Here is a 25,866-nt window from a genome sequence, read left to right on the forward strand (position 1 = left end):
GGCACCATAGGAGTGTGCGCTTCTACCAACTTGAGACAGGCTACTCTGAAAAGTGTCAAGCCGAGCCCTAATTCCCAGAAAGAACTCGTGTGTCTGTGTGAAACTCTGCATGCTGGGACACTCAGGCCCAATTCCCAGCGCAAACTGAGAAATGCGTTACTAAGTGAAGCACTGCACTCGGCTGCAAAGTCCTAATTTCCAGAGTTAATTGAGAGTGGTAACTTTTGGAAACGTTACACGATGGCACATTATGACCTACATTCACCATACAGATTCACACAGGCTTTAGAAATGTATTCACATGCTGGAGGCAGGAGTGACAAATTCCTTAAGAATGTAAGAAATCCATACTGGACCAAGACGTTACATACCCCAACCCCCTTAAGGCCAATACTGAGACATCAAATAAAACTCAGTCAAGACTTGGCCAAGAAGACCACGTAGACACGGTAAACTCTCTATAGGCCAAGTCTAACTTTGTAACCTTAAACTGTCATGTTTAGTCTGTAATGTCAGTTTGTTTCATCGAGATACAATCGAGTCACAACTAGCTTTTTTAAAACCTTAATACACTGAATTTAGACTTGGACTGGAAGGGTTGAGGCACAGTCACCCAAAGAGATGTGCACTAGAGTGAGCATACCTGTTCGTGGCGGCTCCTTCCATTTATGAAATAGTGCTGCAAAGCACAGATTGCCCAAACCTCTCTGGGTCTGTCCTGAAACCACATAGGAGTATGTCCCTTGAGGGAAGTCTACAATGTGTTTTTTTGTGGTCCAGCAGGAAAGTAGCAGTAACACGTACATTTGTGGAACGACACCCACTAAGCGTGTCCTCCTCTAGCTGGGTTTTACACCACCTTGCCCAATTGTCAGTGATGGAGCATCCACCTACATCCCACACCTGACACATGTGTAGATTATGATGTCACAGTACCCTTTTTACCATAGGCAAGTTGGGCATCACATACTGTCAACCCCTTAGAGGGCTTCTAGAAAGGCAGACCTCATAGTTTCAGGGAGTCCTCTAAACCAGAAATCACCTGAGGCCTCTTATACAAGTTGCCGGTGTTATCAAACTATATCACCGATAGTTGATAACTCAGAGTACAATAGTGCATTTGTTTCCCTTTTGTTCTCTATGGCAGAAACCTGGTTCTCTTCATTAACTAACTACATACCCAGCAGCAGTTATTTGTTTATTACATTCTTTTTCTGCATGTATCCTATCCCATAAATATAATTCTCTAAGTAAGTCTGATTGCATTCTGAGCACATAGCCCAACCCCTCCTCTTTTAAAATTCTGTGTCACTATCCTTGTGTCAGAGGGGAAATTGTATCTACAGAAACGAGAAGCATGACAGCCCGTAGGACCTCCTCAAGGCATGACAGAAGTCACAGCCATTTTATCCTTACAGCCACCCCTGAGGCTGTCTGAACAATTATTTATAGTTCAAGGTTACGAACACTTTAATGTGAGGGTGAGCGTTGTGAAAAATGAAATGATTAGCAAGCTGAGTGCCTATTATGTACATAGTGATTCATGCAAACAACCCCTTTATCACAGACATATTTATCAAGTACAAAATGAATGATCATTCTTCTTTTCCGAAAATGCTCTTTGCTTTTATGCAAAATAGCCAGGTACCCTCACTGCGAGTATTTATCCCATTCTCCTCTTTCATAGGAATATATCAAAAGAGTACAAGAATGCACCAGACTGTCTATCTTGGAATGCTAACCTTTTTGTATATGGTTATTCTACGTTTTGATATGGTGCCATGCTTAGTAATGTTGTAATTATGACTAGATCATATACTGGAAGTGATCATTAGAAATGAACACTGTAAAAAAAATAAAATAGCCAGTTTACAATGTTAGTACAATTAAATACACATTTTATTAGCTTCTTTTGCCAAGGAGCAATTTTTCCCCCAAAATGTCCTTTCTTCCAGGAAAGGGTCATGCTGAGATTAAAACAAATGGCCTGTTTATTGGTGAGTCCCAAGGCAATGTTTAAGTACCAAGCTGGTCACTGATTGGTAGTACGGCTGAACCTGCACATTATTTGCAGTATGCAGAACTTCTAATTAACAGAAAATCAAATAAAAACATAATTCTCGCACCCAGGGGGCTGAAGTGAAGGACAGACAAAGAATAGGGCAATTCCTGGTTGGACCAGTTTGGACCAGGAGGACCCAGGGTCCAAACCCCTACTAAGACAACAGGTAAGCATGCGCAGACATGTGTTTTCTCCCTTCATCCCCATAGGTCATCCCCACCATCATCAGGCAACACCAACGTCAACAACATCGCCCCTCCTCCAAGGCATGGACGCCGCAATGCAGCAACTTCACTCACATCAGCCCCAATCCCATCAGCACCACCTCACTGTCCTCAACACGGAAGTTGATGCTCGCTAAGGTCCACTCAGCTATCACCCCTGCAGCAGACATTGCCAACCTCATCACTAAACACAACCTTGATGCCATCTTCATCACCAACAGTACAGTTATTTTATTTTTATTTATTTATTATATTTGTTGGTATTGCCCAAACCCAGAGTTATCACGGTCCTAAGGGTATATAGTTAGGACTCAATGGACAGTAGTGTGGTAGTTACTTTGCATCATAGAACTTGAGTCATTACAAGAAAGCGGTTACATTACATCTTAGAATAATATCATAGGTAGATGCGTTACATCATAGATTGTGAGTCAAGTTCAGAGTAGGCAGGGCAGTCCAGTTTTACATATATTTGTTGAACAACAAAGTTTTGATTTCTTTACAGAAGAGTGCATAGACCGGTTCATCTTGGATCTGTTGAGAGAGGGTGTTCCACAGTGTGGGGGCGATGGTGGTGAAGCAGGAGCCCCTAGCTCTCTTTATAGCAAATCTAGGTATGTTCAGAGCTGATCAGGTGCAGGGGCGGAGATTACCACATTGGGCCTCATTACGACCCTGGCGCTAATGGGTTAACAGTGCCGTAAAAGGCTGCGGCGCCGTTAACCCATTAGCGCCTAATTACGAGGTCCCTTTGCGGGACCCGATCTCAACGGCTGGTCTAGACCAGCCGTTAAAGTAGGGATCCGCAAAGGAACCTTCACGGTAAGTATGGTACCGCAATTTGCGGTAACGTACTTAGCACCTTCGCCATTCCCATTATGCCCTATGGGGCAAAAAGCGGAATGGGGAAGGGCCATGGGGAAATGGGGAAATACCACCTGCCAACCTTGGAATGGGGCGGTTTTTCCCCATTTCACCATGGCGGACACGTTACGATACCGGCACCAACCATGGTGCTAATAGCGTCATGGTTTAGCGCCGGTATTGTAATGAGGGCCATTGTGTTTCTTGGTAATGCGGGTGGTGGGGTAAGGTGGAGCAGTGTTGTGTAAACAGCGGTTTGTGATGGCAAGGAGTAATGTAAATAAGAGTGCATACTGGTTCTTTATATAAACTAGGATATTATATACAATGTATCTTGTAAAATGAAAGGTGAAACAATGAGAGAGTATGAACAAAAGGATTGACTGTTTTTTATTGAAGTAGTGTTATAAATATTTTTTTTGACAACTTTGAAATCGATTAAATGAAAAAAAGAATTGTATGATTAAGATTGATTCAAGTGTTTGGTACTAAAAAGTCCAGGACATCACTCAGCTCAAGCACTTTACGCAGAAGGGGGCGGGGTGGTGGCATTGCTAAAGATCTTCACATTCTTGACAAAAGGGACTCAACTTCTCAAGAGTCATCTTCAAACTCAACTTCTACCTTGAGCAACTGGGAGAGCTCCTGGCCAGTCTCAAAACCTTCCTCTTCGCTTCTGCCTTCTCTCTCCCTCTCCCCTGCTAAACCTTCTTAACTCCCCACTGAATTCTGCACTAAACCTGCATCTGGGCCACTCTCAGCGACCTCGGTCCAGGGCCCAGCCACTCTCCACTTGCACTGCCTCCCTGGCTCCCCCTGCACTGTGGGACTGTCACTGTACCCCTACAGCCCCCTTCCCAGCACTTCCCAGCACTTGCTCTGCACTTACCTCGCACTTGCCACCAGCTGGCCCTTTTTATTTATCATTTATTATTTATTTTTTATTACGCTACTTACCTTGTACTGCACTTTCCCCCCACCTCCTCCCCCTGCACTTTCTCCTTTTCCCCTTACCTCTGCACTTGCGCGATCTGAATGACACCTGGCCTAGTAGGAACCTTTGTCTGTCTTCCCCTTGTTTCCCTCCCTCCCTGCCTCGTCGCGCCTTGAAACACTTGTGTATAGGCGCGTTACAAATACCATATCATATCATATCATATCATAACATCAATATTCATAGATATTCTCATTAGAAATAGATCTATAAACTGATAATTTGCCTCGCTTTCTTACAGCGAAGAATTTCAGGTTCCTATTTAAAGCTGAACCCCACAAAAAAAATAATGATTCCATTATTCCCCATGGGAAATCATACAAAGTGTACCAAAGTCCCGAATGTTCTGCATGAAATTAAGCTACATGGATTTAATCCATAACTCAGCCCCAGTTATAGATCACTTGGATTCACCATAAATGGGGTCCTCTTTACCAAGTCTCATGTCTCCAAGGTAGGTATAAAAAGAAACTGAATACCAACTCACCCCTCTACTCATCGCAGCTGCAGACATCATAGTGTTGGTCTTCCTATTCCTCTGCGATGCTAGCCATGCCTTCCTCTACTAAGCCCCGAAATCCACCCTGGCTCCTTTGAAAGACATCCCACATATTGCAGCCCATCATACCAAAGGTGCAAAGAAATTTGATCACATCACATTCTTCATCAAGGAGTTACATTATCTACCCATCTAAGGCAGTATCTTCTCCAAGACAACCTGCAAACCTTCCAAGCAGTGACATGCAAGACACTGCCCTAACTCACAGAAAAACTCCTTATCTAGAGGCTGAAGCAGACCAACAAGCCAGGACATTGTCAGGTTTAAAAATAAGAAAATAAGAAATGCAAGAAAAGGGAACAAGAATGAAAGGTGCACGTGCTACGCTCCAGCATTTTGGAACAACATTCCAACGTATATCAAGAAAGCTACCCATCTCCATCCTTTCAGAGAAGAATTGAAGGTTCTACTTTTCAAAGAACATCTTCTCATCCATTGATTGCAGGATCCTGGTACCTGCTGGACATCGACACCCCTAACCTTTGACTAAACCAGTATATTTCTGGTTTTACAACCCATGTACAATACCACTTTAAAAGTTATCTTTCCAGTGCATTCCCAGTTTGACAACCAGTCTCACAACCACAACATATTCCCAGTTTGTACAATACCAGTATAGCCCCATTTTGCACAATGCCATTTCAACCCAGGTTGCACAATTCCTGTCTATTCTCTATTTGGCAATTGGTAAACTCACAGTTTGAATATCCAGTATATTCCAGTCTCCACAATTCCAATGTATGAGATGTCTGCACACCCCCAGTATATTCCAAGATTGGCAAGTAAAGTACAAACCCATTTTGCCATTCCAAGTTTTAACAATGTGGGTATATTCCAAGTTTTACACCCCACCATATTATCAGTTTGACACACGTAGTACTTATAGTTTGGTAATCGCAAATAACTCAAAGTTTGACAAATCCATTATAGTAGGCAGTTAATAAAATCCTAGTTTGACAATCCGGGTGTGCGCCAGTTTCTTCAATTCCAGTGTATTCCTAGTTTGCACATTCCCAGTATAAGCTGTAAGTGATTTCAATCTTGCACACACCCAATTCAATGCCTAGATTGTAATACACAACTGAAATCCTTATACATCAATTTTACCAAACCCTTGGATATTTCTGTTTGCACTACACCAGTATATATGCCTAGTTTACAATCCCTGTATTCCACACTTTGTTCAGTATCCCAATATATGTAATTCAAGAATGCAACTGTCCAATTACACAATTCCAGCATTCTCACAGTTTCCAAATTCCAATACAAGCAATGTTGAGTATTATATTCCCATTTTTAGCCCACGCCAGTATATTACAATTGTGACACTCCCAGTCTGCCCAGTACTGTTATACATCCAGTTTGACAACCAGTATACTGCACATAAACATTCCTAATCAGCACCAAATAACATGAGTGCAAGCTGTCATCAGAGAAGCACTGCTTGTGCAGATCAAACAGAAAAGATACAGCACTTATTCCTACACCTCATACAACACAAGGGCAAGAGGTGGGATGGGACTGCAAAGCAAAGAGAGAATCCATGATCACATAAGGTGACGACAGCCTAGCATTTGCACCTAAGGCACGTCAGGACAATAAAAAGGTTGGAAGATTTTGGATGCAATGAAGCAAAGAGCGTTTACACCATGAAACACACCAGGCCCAGATTACAGAAACTTTGCACCAGTGCAAGTGCAAAGTTCGCATGGTATTAGCACTGGGCAAAGTGTGCCCTATTTTTAAAAACACTGGGACACATTGAAAAAATCATTGCAACATGACAAGTGCAGTTTGGCATATTAAAAGCATCAAGCTAAAATGGCCCTAGTGCTAAAAAGGTACATTTTTGATGCATTTTTGCATCAGGGCAAAGTTTGCCCTAGTGCTAATACCATTCCGTATTAGCACTAGAGCAAACTTTGCCCTGGTGCAAAACTTTAGTGAAAATGCATCTTTTTTGCACTAGGACAATTTTTGCCCTGGTGCTTTTAATATGCCAAACTGCACTTGCCGAGGTGCAATGCTTTGTTAATGTGTCCCATTTTTTAAAAAAAAATGTGCAAACTTTGCCCTAGTGCTAATACCGTGTAAACCTTGCACTGGTGCAAACTTTCTGTAATCTGGACCCATATCTCTGGCTTAATTGTACCACCTTAAAGCATTTGTACTTTATGGACTATTTTAGGTATTGTATATTATACCTGCGCACTTTATGCACGCGCACTTTACTTTTTAGAAATACATTCCATAACATGCCCTAAACTGTTGTTAATAATAAGGGGGCCTTCAGAGGATTAAAACAAATGCTGAGGTGCACGTTTATTTGCTTGCCAAGTGAAGTTTCCTTGATGATGTGCCACTGATTTTCCCTGTGGTTTGTTATAGTTGGTATTAGTGCAGGTAGTCAGGGTGTTTCTCTGGCCCTCTGTCAGCTATCCTTTGGCATATACCTCCCCTCTCGAGCTCTTCGCTCCTCTACCTACAACTCCCTCAGGGTCAGTCGTTTTTCAAAGAAACGAGCTGGGGGTAGGTCTCTGTCTTCTGCTGAGACCTCCCTTTGGAACAGCCTCCTTGCCACTCCAAAACTTGAGAAGAACCACCTCCTGTTCCGGAAGACCTTTCTCTTTTCTTCTGCCTTTGATCCCCCTCTCCCCTGCTGATCTGTTGCACCGTGCACCTGGCCACCTTCTGTCCTCCGGGCCCAGGTACCTGCTCACCCTGCCACCCTCCCGCTCTGCCTCCGGGTCATCCCTTGCACTGGGGTCTGTATCTGTACCCATACAGCCCCCCCTTTTTCTACCTGCACTTATCAGATCTACCCTGTCTGCTGCCTTAAACCTAGCACCTGCAAATTGATGGCTGCACTACCACTGTTTGTTGCCTTTTTTATTTATTTATTGTTATTTATCTGTTTCTCTTCTGCTTTGCACTTTCCACTTCCCCCTTTCCATGCACTTTTCCCCTCCCCCTCTCCCATGCACATGCGCGTTCTCAATGTCATTGGGCCTAGTAAGATCGCTGTTTTGTTCTCCCCTGTTCCCTCCCTTGCCTTGTCGCGCTCTGAAACACTTGTGTACGAGCGCGATATTAATAAAATATCAATATCAATATCAAAAGTGGGAAAGCTAGGTTGCCAGCATGCTGTCAACATTCTACCACAGGTTTTCCCATTGGTCAACTGTGACCTGGTTCCATAGGACCACTGGTCAATCTGAAAGAGTACAAAGCGAGAAAATGATGAGGCAGATGAGGTAGAGCAGAAGCAACCCTATGTAACTGCAGAGACATGTGGCATCGGGACACCAGAAACAACAGGGATTTGTTGCTGGTGTCCCGTTGAAGACCCGTCTGGTATCCGAAGAAAGTTGATGCAAGTCTTGAAGGATTTGGAAATCACTGTGAAATACACACAGGGAAAAAGCAGGATAAGATCCCACACCAGATGGAACTGACATGCAGAGGTTGCAGGGAGGTCCTGTGTCAACGGCATGGAAGCTCCCTTCCAGGTGCCATAAATACAGCTGATCCATTGAAGCATGGTCAAAAGACAGGTTAGATGTTCAGCAGCAAATTTGCAGGAAAACAGCAATAGAGAGTTGGGGCCTGGCTCCCAGAGAGAAGAAGAAATCAGATTTATTTGGCATTTGCATCAACAGTTAATTGCAACATAAAAACCACACAGACAGTATTACAATTTAAAAACCTCAACCCCATCTAACATACCTGTAAACAAATGTTAAAGATCTTCCTATGCATTTACAGGCTGCTTTTACAAACATACAAACATCTGATACAAAATTCTTATAATTCAAATTCATAAATAGGATCATTGCTTCCCTAGAATCCCCAATTCCTTCATTAGTAAAATGATGTGCAAGCAAATACCTTCTAAGGTCATGCAAGATAGGGAAGATAAACAAACAATTTAAAAGATGTTCTTCACTGCCAGATCCACATGCGTACTCCTTGCTACCCCTTAAACAGTGCATTCTTGCCAGTAAAAGTAACACTTTTCAATGAATCATTAACATTATCCTCATGTGCTCCTGAGATCTAAAAGTGCTAACAAGGCTCCTGTTGGCATGGCTCTTGAGTGATTTAGCAAAGAATGTTATTGATGGCAAACCGCAAATTTGCTTCAACATGTTTGCATGGACTAGCCGTAGCGCCTTGTATTTAAGAGTTCTCTTGAATACCTCAAGGTTATTGACTTGGTCAAGTGCAATGCCCCACTTCTTCGCCAGCATAACCCCATATTTAAACATGTGTACATCTTCTGTGCCAGGGAAATATTTATTTTGCTCACCGCGTTTAACCTGTTTGGGGTTTTAATATCAAATGTGTTACTTTTGACAAAAGACTACAAAAACACACATTCGGGAGGACTGCAATACTGTACATCCCCAGGTCAAACCTTAGAGCATCCCTTAGTGTGCTTGGACCCAGGCCAGTTGCATTTCTTAAAAATGGATTTTGGGCTGTATCTAGTCTTGAGCAATCAGCGTATCCCCATATTTCACTGCCATCACCCTAAAGCATTTGTTCAATCTTCCCCCCCAAATCTGTAATAGAATCATAACAGACCCCTAAAACTTGACTTGATCCTCTTTGCCATTGTTTTAAAATGATACCACCAACTACTATTTCTGTGGAACAAAAGGCATAGATATTTATATGAATCCTCTACTATGATGTTAACTTTGTTTATTGGCCATCCAAAGTTTGATTTTCTATTTCCAAATACTACTATCTTGGTCTTTCCCAAGTTCAATTCCAGGCCATGCTCCTCGAAAATCTAAGCTTTGTTGGCGTTCCCTCAGTGTGAGATCAATCAGGGCGGTGTTATCTGCATACAGTAACGCACCATACATAACGTCATCTATAACTAGTCAGTTAGTTTTTGTCAAAGAATTAGAGTGGTCAAAATATGAGAGAAAAATAATAATAAATAACAATGGAGCAAGAGGGAACCCCTGCCTGACACCTTTATTGGTTGCAAATTCCTTTGTACAGCCATCGGCTCCTGCACAGCGTACTCAGGACGATGCTTCAGCATAAAAGAATTTAATGAGCTGAAGTAGCCCATCAGGTACCTCCAGCCTGTTCAGTTCTCTCCATGATACAGCCCCATCAAGTGAATCACATGCTCTTGTAAGATCCAAAAATGCAACAAATACCTGGCCCTTCCTGATTTTAGCATATTTTTCAATGATTGTATACAGCATAACGTATTGCTCAATCTTGCCAAAGCCTGCCTGCATATCGGGAAGTATGTTGTTGTCCTCTGTCCATTCTTCTAACATTAAGAAGAGAAATAGTACAGTAACATTGCAGATCACTGCTTGATCCTTTTTTGAAGAGCGGAAGGATTGAACTCTTTTTCCATGAGGAGGGGAGTGTCCGTGTGCTTCCTATTGCATTAAAAACCCTTACCAAGAGAACAACCACCACTTGGGAAACCATTTGATAACCTCTGGTCTCATATCATCTGGGCCTGCTGCTTTTCCCTCCTTAGCTCCTAGTTTGGAGGTGGTGATCTCATTTACTGTAAGGGGTAAGCTGGCAGCGTTGTAATTTCCCTTGCCTGCCTTAATGGCATCTTATGGCATTGGTTTGAATAGAATACCCTTAAAGTGGAATTTCCAGACCTCTGGATCGATTGCACTGGTATCGCCGTTTCCAGTATCTTTACACCCTTTTGCTATCAGTCTCCAGAACTCCTTGATGTTATTTTCTCTGACTGTTTTATCCAGTACGTCTCACTTTTTTTCTACAAAGGCAGATTTCTTCTTTTTCAACACGTTTGTATAATCATGTTTTAAGGCGTATATTTCACCCGCTTGCCGAGACCTTGATCTAGACTCTACATAGAGCTTCCACTGACCCTTCTTTTTGTTGTTGTCCTGATTATTCCACTTTGCTTCTGGGTGAGCTTCCTCGCAATTCTCAGGGGTAGCTCCTCAAATGCAGCAGCAAATTTGTGATGTATCTGATCAATTGAAATGATAAATGTTTGTAGAAGTCTGATATCTGCGTTGTTTAGCACGCTTGAAATTAGTTCTCTTTTTTGGGCTTGGTTTGCCTGCACATCTCAGTATCCTGTCCTTCTCTTTTGCTTCTGAGAGACATTCTCCTGGCAGTTTCCATTTGATTGTTAGGGGATTGTGAGCACTTTCTGGCCGATTGATGACTGTCCAGTCTATAATATTTTGATACGAGAAATAATCCACAATACAGAAATCAATCACTGAGGTCCAATCACCAGAGCTGAAAGTTGCCTTTGGCAGAATGTCTCCAACACATCTACTGTTTAGCTTCACCAACCCGGCTTGTTTCATGAAATGATTAATTATACAGACCCTTGAGTCCTGTTTTGGCAGGAGTATGTTGTGGTCTGGGATACTGCAGGCTTATGCTAGAAACCTCAGCTCTGTTCCTAGATTCTCCTTTGCTCCCAATTTTGCATTAAAATCCACAATTAACATGCATCTGATGTTCTCATCTTTGGCCAAATATTGCACCTAATGAGAGTACAAAAAACTTGTTGAAACCTTTAAGTAAACAGCTATCTTCTATTAGCCAGGTTTCCTGTACACAGATCACATCATGCCTTTTTATCCATGCTGCCCATTCCTGATCATGGAGCTTACCTGCCACGTTCCAGCTAATTAACTCCATAATGCTTTTGTGCTCTCCCAGCTTGCTAAAGAGAGAGTAATGATTAGTGCTGGTCGGACTGCACATGCACGAACAAGGGTTATATATCCATATACAGGGTCGGTCGCCCACCTTGACACGCCACTCTGACTCGGTGTAGGAGCTCTGCTGAAGGTCATTCTAATTCAGACTTACACAGGTCCATGATAAGTGGATTGTTACTTCCATGATACTGAGGGGAGTCTTTTTTGGGCAATTCTGTGATTGACTGGCTCTAGGGTGAAGATCTTCTGGACGGGCTTGTGCCATGTATAGCATGGCACGTGCTATGTTTGGTATCCTTGCATAGACATATCTTTGTAGCCCAGCACTTCACTACAGTTCATTACACATGAACGTAAATATAGATTAGACATCCCAAACCTCACGCTGCACCCCCCCGCAGAACATACAGTCTTATCAAATCCGTGTGACCATAGAAATCTTGAACAACATATCCTGAATTCCTAAAATTTCGGCAAGGGCCTTCATTAATGTTCTTTTATAAGAGTTCTTCTTTTCTTGCATGATACCCCTAAAACAGCAGATGATATTATGGTACCTCCATCACTCTAGAATGTCCAGCATCTTAGATTCTGTGGCCTTGCCTTCAATAACTTTCTTAGGCAGCGTTGACTGTGTATGCTTAGTCCGGTTTGATTCTCCCATTGACTGGGTATTGTAAGCAAGGGGCCCCGAAGGAGATCTTGATCCGGCAGAGCTGCCTCTCATTGCACCAGTTTTGATCTTGGGACTCTTGCCACTTTCGGCTAGCATAGTTATTTCAGTGGTAGGGGCCTTCCTCTCTGTAACAACTAGCTGTTGGGCTGGCAGTGCAGTTGGCTAGGCGCTGGGTCTTCCTTTTTGTGGTTCTATCTCTGAAGAGAAGGCTTCTACTTGCATGTTAGTAGTTATTGGGTTTATGGCACGCTTAGGACCTGCGTGCTTTGTCCAACTGTACTATGTCTGGCATGCAACTTCAAATCTAGGCTGGATTATACCTGCAGTTGCTTGCACGTTAGATGATGCTCTGTCGCCTTTGCCTTCTACCAATTTGGCAACGATTTCCAGGCATTTGTCAAAGCGTAGTGCGTCTTTAGCTCTTTGTGCCTGCAGTGAGCGGATCTCGCATTTGGGATATGACAGCGCTGAGTACATCCATCCCAGCCACTCCATCAAGTGGCTTTCGTTTGCTATGGTCTGTAACAAATCCGGACTACGGCTACGGCTTTGCACTCTGCTTGCCTCAAAATACTGTTGAAAGTAACTAATGTCACCATTAAAATTAATTGCCTCTACATGTTTTACGTTCTCCACGGCTACCGATATAAGCTCCCGCTATGGAAATCCTGAGCAGAGTGATTCAGTCTCTTGGTCCAGCCACATTTCTCTCCTCATTTCTTTCCCTGTCTTGACTCAGGTCTATAGGACCCACGCAGCTGGGGTTGTCCATGTAGCCGATGATGATCCCATCAATTGCTGGGACTGCTGCGTAATTTGGTCCTAGTGTTTGCTGCTGCATGAAACAGCCCGCCTGGGAACTTTCCATATTAGTAGCAAGACTTAAGCCTGCCATGCCCTGTTCCTACGGTATGTCTACCTTCTCCTGTGGCAGCGCTTTTACCATCCCCCACCTCTACAAGGGTATCATCTGCTGCCTCTGTTATTTTACACCCCAGCATGCCACTTGAGAGGGGCCTGAAGGCAATTCTCCATGTACAGCACTCCAAGGCCTCCATTAGCAATCTGTCAGAGGGAGCTGATATCAAGAGTGGCTCCCCTACTATACCAGCTCTTAGGACTATGCTGGAGTCTGAAAACTGGTGAATGGACCCTCTACCAGCAATACTTCCAGTGTCTCAGTAAGCATTCCTAGACTGCCACCTTACATTTGCGAGGTGAGCGGGGTCTCGTTTTTGTCTTCTGGCGTTTTCAGCAGTCTTAGAATTGGGTGTTTGCTGACCATTTGGCTTCTCCAGGGCTACTTGATAATTGACTGGTTTCCCTTACCTGTCGACAAAAACAGGGTAAGTCGGCCTTCTACTTTGCCTTGCCTTTCCGGGTGGTGCTACCGTTCAGACAGTTGGGCCAGGTTTTAATCCTCATTTGGGATCTTAAACCACTGGCACCAAACGTGCTTTACGAGTTACTTTAATATTTCATTAGGGAGTCTACTTTTAACTCTGATCCGCTTACGATCACTTCGATAGCCTCAAAAGAGCCCTGTGCTGCTACAGACCACGTTAAGGGGCCAAGTGCCCAGAAAGCCCAGATAATCCTCTGCGCTACTCCAGTACTCTAGTATAATAGTGTTGCGGCTAACTTTTTGTAGGATGGCAACCAGACCCAGATCATAAACTCAGAAACTCTAGCACTCTCTTATATATGTGTTGTGGTGCAGCTCTAGCTTGTTGCTTTTAACTGTCTGCTAATTGCTCATTATTCTTAATTGCTGCCTGATAGCTGCCCACAGAGAGACCAACCTTTTGCTTCCTCCTTCCAGCCTCTTGCTTCCTATGACACAGTTTCCCCATCTAGGAGCAAACGCACTTGGCGCTAAGCATGTTGTGCTGGGACTGGCGCTGGGATTGGGACAGCTATCTATCAGCTGTTGGCTGCCAGCTGTCAGCTATCTTGCTGTTGGATGCCGAGGCTCCCCGGTCTCCTAAGGTGTCCTAAGATGTCCTGTTGCTTGTTCCTCAATTAACGCTAGCTTGGAAGAGATTAGAGGAAAGATCCTCACAACGTGTTAGGGCATCAAGCCGCACTGCTTCTCTGGCCAACAGTCGCTTCTGACACTGAACACCTCAAGGTTGGCCAGAGCAATTGCTAGGGGTTAACATCAAGAGTGAAAATCAGGGAGGAAAGAATGTATGAAGAAGAGTAAACTCAGGAGTAGGCACAGGGTCACGAAAAAGTGATATAGGGCAAGGTCACCCAAAAATTGAAGCAGGAACGGAAAAAGGAACAGGCTTCGGTAAACAACAGTGGAGAAGCACTGCCCTGTGGAATAGTGCCTTCCTTGATGGTCTCATTGCCAGAAATGAAGCGGTCTCAGGTTGAAGGCTGCACTCTGCAGCAAGCGGCTACAGCTTCTAGAGAGAAGCGCTGTGTCTTGCCTGGCCTCTGACTTGCTCCCAGTAGAGGATATCAATGATCCATGCGGCCATGCCATAACACGTGCGGGTACCAATGTCCTCCTTTGTGCCACCACTTCCCTAGAGCATTTCCATTCAGCCAAGTCTGCAGGTCAAATGGAAAGCACTCCATATGCTGGCGTCAAGACGTGAGTAGGACCATCAATGGGACCTAGTGGCTGGGGTTGTGATAGTAAGAATCCTATGCACCATAGCCTTTTGTTGAGACTTGTAGAGGGGGCATAACTATTTGCAGCACAGGGAAGAGATAATGGCAACTCAACGGTGCCATTGTACCATCGTTTGACATGCCTCCTCTTTCACTGTGCCTCATGAAGCAAACAAGCACCATTGTTGCAGTTTAACCGCAGTGCCCATCTGGTATCAGGTAGTGATTCCTTTACCAGCGTCTCATTGGTGGAAGAAGTCCATGGTGGCACACTTGCACAGTGAGGCTGGTAGAGGCAGTGGCAATTGCAAGGTAGTAGTTAACACCTAAGAGTGTGGTCAGTGAGTTTAATTAACTATGAAGAAAGAGATATCCAATGTGTTGTCTAGTACTGTTTCAATTGTTTATTTATTTAGTTATTGGGTGTTTGTACTATGCTATATTGCATGCAAGCTGCATGAAAGTGGGGAGGGGGTGGGCGTGCAGGTAGGAACAGGAAAATGATAGAGAGTGGAGAGTGAGATGGTGTCGAATACAGCTAACCTAGCAATTGTCTTCCTCTTCACCAAGAACAATTTTGTCAGCATGCATATTCATGTACTGTTTTATATTCAGTGCGGAGCAAGTTAGCACCCTCTGGATGATGAGTATGGAGTCCTTTCTTTAGAGTTAGGTCTGTCTTCTTTTTCAGGCTTTAGGCTGCACCCCTTAAAGGCCTTCATGCAGAAGGCCATCTGCCATACGTAGGCCTGTATGCAGCATGACCCAGATGGAAGCCTGACAAGTGTGCCCCACCACAGCTGGTAAGCGAATTAGGGGAGGCGGTGGTTGGGCGGCGTGCAGGTCCCACTGCTGAGAGGAAAGTGCGGCAGGTGGGCCCCGCCAAAAAGGGTAGCAGGCCAGGAGCTGGGACCAGGAGAAAGTCTGACTTGCCGGATGTGGACTTTTTGGACTGAAATCTGCAAGTTCAGCTTTTTGTTTCCGTCCTTCAGACCCTGAACACAGACACATCAAATATCACCTCCCTTCCTGACTCTGGCAGTCAGGAATATTTCCATAGAATGGTCAGTAAAAGACAAAACCTTCCCCCTCAAAACTGAGGGCCGTGGGACTGATACTCTGATGCGCAACCACACAAAATATTGCTCAAATGTTCAACCCAAGAACATCATTGCTGCAGGGTTTTGCCAATGGAGACCCAGAGTCCCTGATGAGCCTAACAAGTGGTATAACAACAAACAAGGTATTGGTTCCACCACTGTGCATAGACCATTGATCAATCCTCTCCTTAATATACAATTTTATCAATAGGTATCAGTATTCTTTCCAATTTTTCGCAAATGAGGGTTTTCAACAAATTCTTCACGTTCAAATTTAATTTCAATTGGTGATTAATATGCCAACACGTGTTTCGACCTTACATATAGGTAACCAGACCTCTCTTTCCAGGTGGCAATGCCTATACCCCTAAACTACTGATGCCACTAAGACATTCAAAAACATGATTTATCTGTTGCTTGTAGTCCTCTTCCTCTTCCTACTGCCAGCCTCTCCCATGAATCTCTGTTGTCTAACTCCATACCAGGCACTCAAGAAGCAAATGTGTCCAGAACATTAAAATCAAAGCTGTTCCTAACACAAAGCTGTCATCAAGCAACGTAAAATGAATAGCAAACAGTGCTGAGGCAAACCAATAATAAAATAAACATCAGAAAATAATATTACACCACACTTCACTGCTCTCCCTGTCTGCCTTACTTCATCCATCTAGCTCCCTATTCTTGTCTTTCTCTGGCTCTCTTTTTCCTTCTTTCGTCTTCAAATGTCTTTATATCCCCTAGCACTAAACCAACCACGTCTGGTCTCACTTTCCAGTGACGACTGAGAAGTTCAATGAGCGGTCTTCTAGATTCATAGTGTTTGTCGAAAAGTTGGCAAGAACATTTGAAAGTAGTTGAAGTTGCCGAATTGCATTGATAGTGGGCAAAATACAGTAAAATGTACGTGCGCTCATCCACATTCGCACAATTCTGTATCCAATGGTTGGTAACCGTTTCCATTACCACGCTCATGATTGATTATATTTTCATCTAGAGCACATGTCCAAGTTGCCACATGCCACATTTGGCAGCAAAACTAATGGCACTTTTTCCCCATAGGGCCTCCTCAACAATCAGTCAACCATCTTCAACCTCTCAGCACTGCTACTTTATCGCACTAAACGCTTAATTTACTGCAGAAGAGAATCATGTTTCCAAGGGATGCTCCCTCTATGTTACATCTTGGATCTTTCTTCATTGTCCCTGTTATTCTGTTCGTCCTGTCAAGGACATAGTATAAAGCGAATTGATGTTTCCAAATAGTCACTGATGATTCTGCTAGAATGTCTTCTTTCCTCTTCCTAATTTCTTCATCACCCATGTTGTTTGCACAGCTCAGTTTTAATAGTGTCTTAAGGTTTTTGGCCAGTATTCCTCACAAGCATGAGATATGTCTCCCTGAATGCGTTACTTTCATGTTCCCACTGCATCCCCTGCATTTCTACGTCCCACTTGTTTAGTTGTTCATAATTCAATCGGATCATGTTACCATTGCATCTGCGTTAAAGTTCATCCTTATTTATGCATTTTTTACATATGGCCGTAGCCCACAAATCCTTCAATCTTCAATCTTTAACTGATAGACATGTCAGCCCTAAAACACATGAAATTGCACTGGAAACCTCCATGTTGATGACATTCTTCAAAAGTCACATGGCTAGATTTGCACGTAATATCCTACTGGACAAGACGCCTGGTGCTCAAAGACTTAAGGCAGGCTATTTTTAAAGGAGCTAGGGTTTGATGCCTTACATAGATTTCCAACGTCCATGAAGAGTTTTGTCATGGACATGAGTATTTCTATCTTGTGAAGTGAATTTTGCATTTCATTTACAATGTTAACATGGTTTGCATGTTATATACAGTAAATAATGGAGGAAAGAGAGAGAGAGGAAAGGGAGGTTCATTAGTAGTCTGAGATGGTGGCATATTCTTACTAGGTACAGTAATAATTAAGACTGAGTGAGTGATTTACATTTCAGTGCTAGTTGCATGAGTTTAACATTAGACAGAGTAGTGAAATTGCCCGGTGATCAGGGTTCTGGTTGGATCTAGAGAGATTCCCTCCATGTGGGATTGCATTGGAATTATCCATTGGGTAACAGAACCAATGCAGTAGGTATATGGAGTGTTTAAACAGCCTCCGCTGCTTTCCTTTCCTGGCTGGTTGGCCTGAAGTACCTTGCTACGATCACGTCCGGATGGGTGGTGAGGTGGGGGCTAAGGGCAGTGGCTATAAATGCTGCTTCAACCAATAGGGTCTGTTCTGCAGAGACACTATTCTTTGCGCATTTGTTGGAAGCAGCACTTATCTCTATACCAACCCTGCCTACCGGCAACCACGGAACACACGTTTTAGGTAAGGCCTACCATGTCAGGTTAAATCCCTCAATCAGTCTTGATTATGACCATACCTAGTAAGAATGTACCACCATCTCAGCCTACTAATGAACCTTCCTTTCCTCTCTCTCTCTCTCTCTCCTTCCTCCATTTTTAACTGTATATTACATGCAAACCATGTTAACTTTGTAAATGAAATGCAAAAATCACTTCACAAACATTATAACCGCATGTAAAATATGTTGATCACGATGTACACTTAACATTTCCACAACGCATCACAATGTTGCACTAATTGCCTTAAAATGTAACTTACTCAGTCTTGATAAAGACCCGGAAAGGTCGAAACCACTAAGTATTGCAATAATAAAAAACAAACCACTACAAACAAGGATATCATATCATAATCGTGCCCAGAAACACTTGTGTACAGAAACGTTATAAATGACATCATATCAATACAAATCATTTAGCAAGCGCAAGGTATCCAGGTACAAAGAAACTCTAGTGCTAACCAGAGGTGTGGGCAACACCTCCCCAATCCGTGACCTCGCAGCTAACGAACTGAGTGGAGTACAAGTTGATTTGAATACCCTAGTGCCCAAACACTCTTACTATGGAATATATGCTGCAAGAGAACTCCCAAACGGGTTGATGTATCCAGTGAAATTGCATATGAGCAAAACTGGACCTGCTACCAGGCACATGGCAGGAGATAAGAGAAGCCATAACATTCCACATAAATGATAACCCCCCAGCCCACTTGGCACTTTGCTCCCGGAAGGTGGCAGGTGCTTCTCCTCATTGATGCTACTAGTGGCCTAGTCTGATGTTCTTTATTTCTTGTGCATCCCTGGTCTTCAGATCCCAAAGCACACTGCTCATTCCCAAGGATGTCCTCCTCCCGACATGCACCTCTGGGGCCCTTAGACCTTCAGCTACAGCTCGGAAGTCAAAGTCAGTAGGAAGGGGCTCTCCACTCACTGCATCTTGGTCTCTCCTCCAGCTGGATGATGCTTGAGGCTCCCCCTCCTCAGGCCATGCCACAAGACATGGCAGAGGCCGGGCCTTTCAGTGTTCCCCGGACCTCAAAGAGCCTCCTTCATCTTGAATGGGACGCACAATGCCTCTTCCTTCAAAAGGCATGACAAGTGCTGTATATGGGGTTCACGTCTCCCTTTCGGAGATCTCAGGGAACAAGGGGGGCACTGCCTACACCCCTCTGCTCATTTGCAAAGGCGCCCAAGCCTCAGAAGGTCAGACCATATAGTATTGAACAGGAGCTCACAGAGAGCGCTCCTGCTCAGTCCACCAACTTAGCAATGACCCCAAGTGGTCATGTTTAATATATATTTGACCTCATCTGGCTTTCATTATTGGAGCAAACAAAATTCCACATATCCACATATATGCTGTGTCCCATCACAATACTAGAAGCAATCCTGGTAAAATGTACCTAAGAGCAATCTCCACAACATGTCAGTCGGTAGATGCTGCACAATTGGATCTTCCTTAACAGTTAAAAAACTGAAATGTATTCTTATGGTCTCATTAGAGCCAACACCTCCCCTGTCCAGCCTCTTGCCGTGATTCGGATGGTACACAACCTACGAATTCTGCTTGACTCTGACCTCTTATTTACAACATTAGCAAATGCCTAAGAATTCTGCTTGACTCTGACCTCTTAATTACACCATTAGCAAATGCCATCATGAACAATTAGGCCTTTAATGTACCCCTTCTACATTGATTATGGCTACCCCACCAAACCATCCTATTACTCACAATGGTAATGTACAGATTGAAGTCTGGCAACATAATTGTTGTTTCCTTATTAGAACCAGTTCCACGGCACTAAAGGTGCTCACTGCCTACCAATAAAGTATAAAATGCTGTTTAAGACGACACCTTGCACACAACACTTTGCAGGGCCACATCCTCATACAAGCCATCACATTGCCAACACATATTAGATCAGCCTTCTCTAATATCTCTGTTTCTTCTGCTACTTCCACTTCTGGGCCCTCTGTGTCCCTCTCGAATAATCCTCTTCGCCACACTAGTCCATCCCTTACTTTGTTTTGTCCCTCATCACTAAGGCTGATGTCACTGCTATAATTTCTTGATCACACCCTGGGAACGCTCCTTCTGACCCTTTTCCTGAGACACTGGTGATGTCAATCTTTTCTGCCCTTGCCCCATTTCTCACTGACTTTTTTAACTTATCTTTAGCCTCTGGGTCTTTTCCTTCTTCATTTAAAACTGCAACTGTTGTTAAACTTCTTTTAAAAACATCTCTTTCTTCTTCTGATCCTATGAATTGCCAGCCTATTTCTTTCCTCCCAGATTTTCCAAATTACGTGCACATCATGTTCATACCCAACTTTCTCTCTTTCCTAATTCACATACTCTTCTTCCTTCAACTCAATCTGGAGTCCATTCTGGGGATTCTACTGAAACTGCTCTTCTTTCTGTATCTGGTCACATCCTTCTTGCTCGTCATTGTTAACTTTCTTCCATTCTGATTTTGCTTGACCTCAGTGCAACATTTGACACGGTGGATCACTCTGCTTTACTTTCAACTCTTTCTTCTTTTCGGTTTCCAGACTCTGTTCTAAAATGGTTTTCTTCCTATCTTGCAAATCGTTCCTTTTCTTTTTCCTGGAAGGGTTTAACTTCTCTCTCATCCGCTCTCTCCTATGGTGTTCCTCAAGGGTCTGTTCTGGGTCTTGGTTTATTCAGGCTTTATACTTCTTGACTGTTTTCTCTCATTAATGACCTTGTTTTTCAGGTGACCTTGTATGCTGACGATACCCAGATTTTCCTGTTGTTTCCTTCTTTCAATGACCCTATCCACTCCCGCTTGTCTTTCTGTCTTCCAGCCCTTTCTTCTTGGATGCCGTCTCTGTTTCTTTGTTTAAATATTAAGAAAACTGAAATCTTATTTTTTCCATCTTCTTCTAAAATCTCTCCTCTGTTGATTTTATTCCCTCCTCTGTCTCTTCTCTTTTTGTCCCAGACACATAGGGCTTCATTAGAATTTTTCTGGTTCGGAAATAGCGTTGCTGGTATATCCATACCGGCACCTTTTTCCGGACCGGTGTAGTCCGGGTAGCAATGGCGGTAACACCGGCATCACAAGTGACCCACCGCATCTGGCAACACTGTTGCCGGCATCTGCAGAGATACGCGGCAGCTGTGCTTGAGATACCGGCATGGCGTAAGTAAGTGCACATTCCGAGGTGCCTGGACAAGAAATCACTGACATGGACATGCGAGTAACAATGTGAAAATGATGCTGGAAACACTGGCATCGCGAACCAGTCGTTAGGGGGATTCGGGTGTGTAGAAATATGCCACAGGTGTTCGAAATCAGCACAGGTGGACCCAATGGGCTGTGCCACAGCACAAAAGGAGGACCACTCCCACACACCTTCCAACACCACAATGCTAGCGGTAGCTGTAACAGTGCTGGAGCTGGAGGCCATACCTGCAGAGCTATTGATTGAAGAGGCAGTGAGGCGGAGGATGCAGCGGAGGAGCATGAGGAGAAGGAGGGCTATCATGGCCCAGCAAATCCCCAATGTGCAGCAGGTTGTAGCCAGCAGGCAGCCATCAATCCCTCGCCTAAGGGCCACCCCATTCAACCTCACCCTGGTCAGATCCACACCCTGTACCGGCTAGACAGGGACACCATCACCTCTATAGTTGACCTGATACTTGATGACCCCCCCCTGCTGAAGGTAGTGTCTGTGCTACACTCTCTTGCCACAGGTACATACCAGCACACAGTTGGGCAACTGCATGCCATCTCCCAACCCTGTTTCTCCTGTGTGCTCTTCCAGGTGCTTGATGCACTCCTGTGTCACGTACGGGACCACATCAGCTTACCCGGGACTGTTGACGAGGTGAATGCCAAAAAAATAGCCTTCCATGTCCTTGCAGGCATGCCTAATGTCATTGGTGCGGTGGACGGCAAGCTGTGGAGGTAGCGTACCGCAACAGGAAGCTGTTGCATTCACTCAACGTACAGCTGGTGTGTGATGCCCGACACCTCATCACCCATTGCTGTGCAAGATTTCCTGGCTCAACACATGACTCCATGGTGCTGCGGAACTCCACGCTGCCTCGGTACATGGCACTACACACTGGACATCATACATGGCTGCTGGGTGAGTCTAACTACAAGGCCATGTGCCGTGTTGAATGGAGGGGGGGCAGTAACCAGCATATCATACTTGGCTGCTGGGTGAGTCTAACTACAAGGCCATGTGCAGTGTTGCATTATGGGCTGGGCTAAGTGGGGGCCGAAGGCAAGATAGGTTATGACATAGTCTTTAAAGAGAAAGAGACCATTAAGGTGCTGTCTCCCGATCACGTGACTAATTGGTCATGTGGGGGGCGAAATCCAATAACAAGCGAGAGAACGTAATGAGAACAGGTAGAAACGGACACCAGGCGGAGATAGGAGTGTGACTTGAGAGAGAGGACAGCCACATGTGAGCAGCGACTGTTACCCCGTACAAGGCAGCAAAGGCAAGCTCGTTAAAGGTAAGAGCATAAAGCCTTTTGGCGATATCCCCACTGTAATTATAAATGAACAGCGGTACGAAGAAGAATCACGACCGAGTACCTGATGTGCCTCTCTCCATTCTAGAAAACTATATATAGAGAGTCGTTCCATCCCACGTGAGAAAATTTAGAAGATTTATCTAAATGAGGAGCGGCACGGGATAAAGTCAACTATTAAATAGAACAGGAATCCACAAAGTAATCACGCTAGGTCAGTATACAGATATGCAGGGTTGTTTTGAGCACAATGAACTGACAAATAGAATAAACATCAAGCCAAGCTACACAAATTGGTTTACCTGTGTTTTTGTCTTAAATAGGAATGCCTCCCAGTGATCGCAGATAGTGGTATCCAGTTGAGAGCCAAGCACACCCCAACATCAGACAGACTTTAACTAGGAAGAGGATTGTAAATCGAGGGGGACCCCCAAGAAGACACATAAGAAGAAGTCAGCCTGTAGAAGGTAAAGCAAATTCATAGACAGACTTGGACAACTTAACTGTACCGCATGATTGGGTTAATTGATTATAAAGTTGTGAAATACTCAGTGTCGTAGTTAAAGATTAGACCTGAAGTGATAACAGCATGGGTGTGGTCTTGAAGGACCTAGTTGCAGATAGGGGTGGAGGTGTGAAGATATAACAGATGTAAAGAAGGTGATGGTCTAAGTAATGACACCCTTCCGCTGATGATTGACACATAGCAGGTTGTGCATAATATAAATGTCGACCGGGATATTATCTCGAATACTAAATTTCGATTATCCCACACTTGCTTCCCACAGTGTATACGTTTTTGAAGGTTGGACCCTAAAGAAAGTGCGATGGGATCTCATTGAAAGCTGACCCCGCAAGAAATTAAGTCTACAAGAAGACTGATACGATTGTGCATTTAATTGAATGTTGTGTAAATTTTACCCCTGAAGAATTTCCTTGTCAATAGTGTGTAAGTGTGTAAGGAATGAAACATGTCGGGTATGGTATGGATGTGGTATGAAAGTAAGCATGATTTTTAGGAAGAATAAGTGAAAGGTTGTTACGGACTGGGTTGCTTGTCTCGACGATAGGGGTGAGCAACTTGTAGATCCAGGTTAAGAGATTAATTTTTGCTAATTATTAAATGGTCAACTGTTACATGAGATTAAATGTATACAACGATATTGCATGGTAATGGTGCAGATATTGTGATTTGCATACTATCAGAAATACTCCTTTTTAAAAAAGATTAAAAAATTGGAACTGTGAAGAAGAAAAGATAAAAGAAAAAAAGTTTTTTACTGTTGAAATATGAAAAATAAAATACTATTTTTTGATACAATGTGGTGTAGTATGAGAATCTAATGGCTATTAACCTCATACAGTAAGGTTCAACCAAATATGGACTTGGGGAAGCAAGGGACCGAGTGAACATTGTGTATTGTTTAAGAGTTCTGTTTATAGAGGGCTGTTCACTATCGGTCATAGGAAATATTACCTCTAGTCTCTCTTAAGTTTATTGTGTGTTGCATTATGGCCCAGTATGACACCCATGACCAGTGGATGTGCACACTGCATGCCTTAATCCATCTTTACTCCTACTGCATTACTCCGACTGCAATTTCCTGAAACAATTACCAAACCTCAGTGAAAGTGCACACTGGCCGGATAGGTCATTAGAAGGCAAAGGTAGATGAAGATAAGAGCACGGAACATCATTAACCACAATTGTAAAACTAGTACACCTTAAACATTGAAGGTGACATGATCCCACTCAGCGTTGTGAGTGCATGAAATGTGCAAGTGTGTAGGTGTAACTCAAGGTGCAACACAGTAGTAGCATGCCAGAGTGCAAGACCTTGACTGCTATGTCTCCATGTATGAAAAATATACAGTGCATGCATAACTACATCTATTCCTTACAGCGGTAATGAGAAAACTACATGTACCAGAATACACCACACCATAGTGATGACAACAACAAGCAAAAACACAGTGAAGCAAACCCACAACTCATGATGCACAGCCAGAGAATCCAGCAGCTACCACCCCAAAACAATGTTTGACAGGTACACTGCCTGTTAGTACCGGTTACATGTCTTTAGAACAAACATTTTTAAATGGAATGTTTTTAGACCAAAACTTGCAAAATGAAAAAATACATAACTATTTATTTCCCAATAATATATGGTTTTTAGGGGGGTCCCCACCCGATTCACATTTCCCACCACTAAATACTCTCCACCCACCCTTTTTGAAAAGATTTAACCCTTTACCACACACACACACACACATATATTATCAGTATGTCCTTTTTACATATGAGATACGATATAAAAGCATGTCTATATGAAGGATTCGTAATAAAGACTGCATACCGTTACTGCCACAATATCACAAATGCATATCATCTAAATGCTAAAAGTACTGTGGTACATGGACATATAGTGGATTCTCATTTGTAAGACATTAGTGACATTTACATCCATTCCATGTGTGTCAGTTTTACAGAAAGTGTTAGAGGTGATGTTGTCTGTGAATGGTCCATGTGAAGGCAACTGCACAACACACACCCCACACACATCCCGGCCTTCTGGTACACGAAAATGAACATATGCTATCTAAACTCTACATGGCCAGGGAATTGACATGTACACTTTCTATTTCTCCCATGCAGGTGATGCTGGGTATCCCCTGAAGCCCTAGTTAATGACCCTGTCAAGCAACCCCAAAACATCCACGAGCAGACATACAACCATGCCCATGTGCGTACTCGCTGCACCATTGAGCAGACCTTTGGCCTGTTCAAGGCCAGGTTCCTCTGCCTCAGCAGATCGGTGGGAGAGCTAATGTACAGCCCTGAAGAGGTTGGGAAGATTGTGTTTGCATGTGCCATGTTGCACAACATGTGCATCAGGCGCAACGTCCCGCTACCCCCCGACATGGACATGCTGCACCAGAGGCTGAGGATAACACTGATGATGAGGAGGCTATTGCACTGCTCTGCGATGGCTGGCTTGAACATGTCACACGTGGGGACCTTATAGAACACTACTTTTGAGCACCTGTTCACACACGGCATAGGACATTGAACATACTGGGCACTGGGCACTGTACATGAATAAATGCACTCACACTGAAAGATCAATGTCCAGTAATGATCTCTTTTT

The sequence above is a fragment of the Ambystoma mexicanum genome, chromosome 1p, assembly GCF_040938575.1.
Source record: "Ambystoma mexicanum isolate Mex_15411 chromosome 1p, UKY_AmexF1_1, whole genome shotgun sequence".
NCBI classification, from domain to species: Eukaryota; Metazoa; Chordata; class Amphibia; order Caudata; family Ambystomatidae; genus Ambystoma; species Ambystoma mexicanum.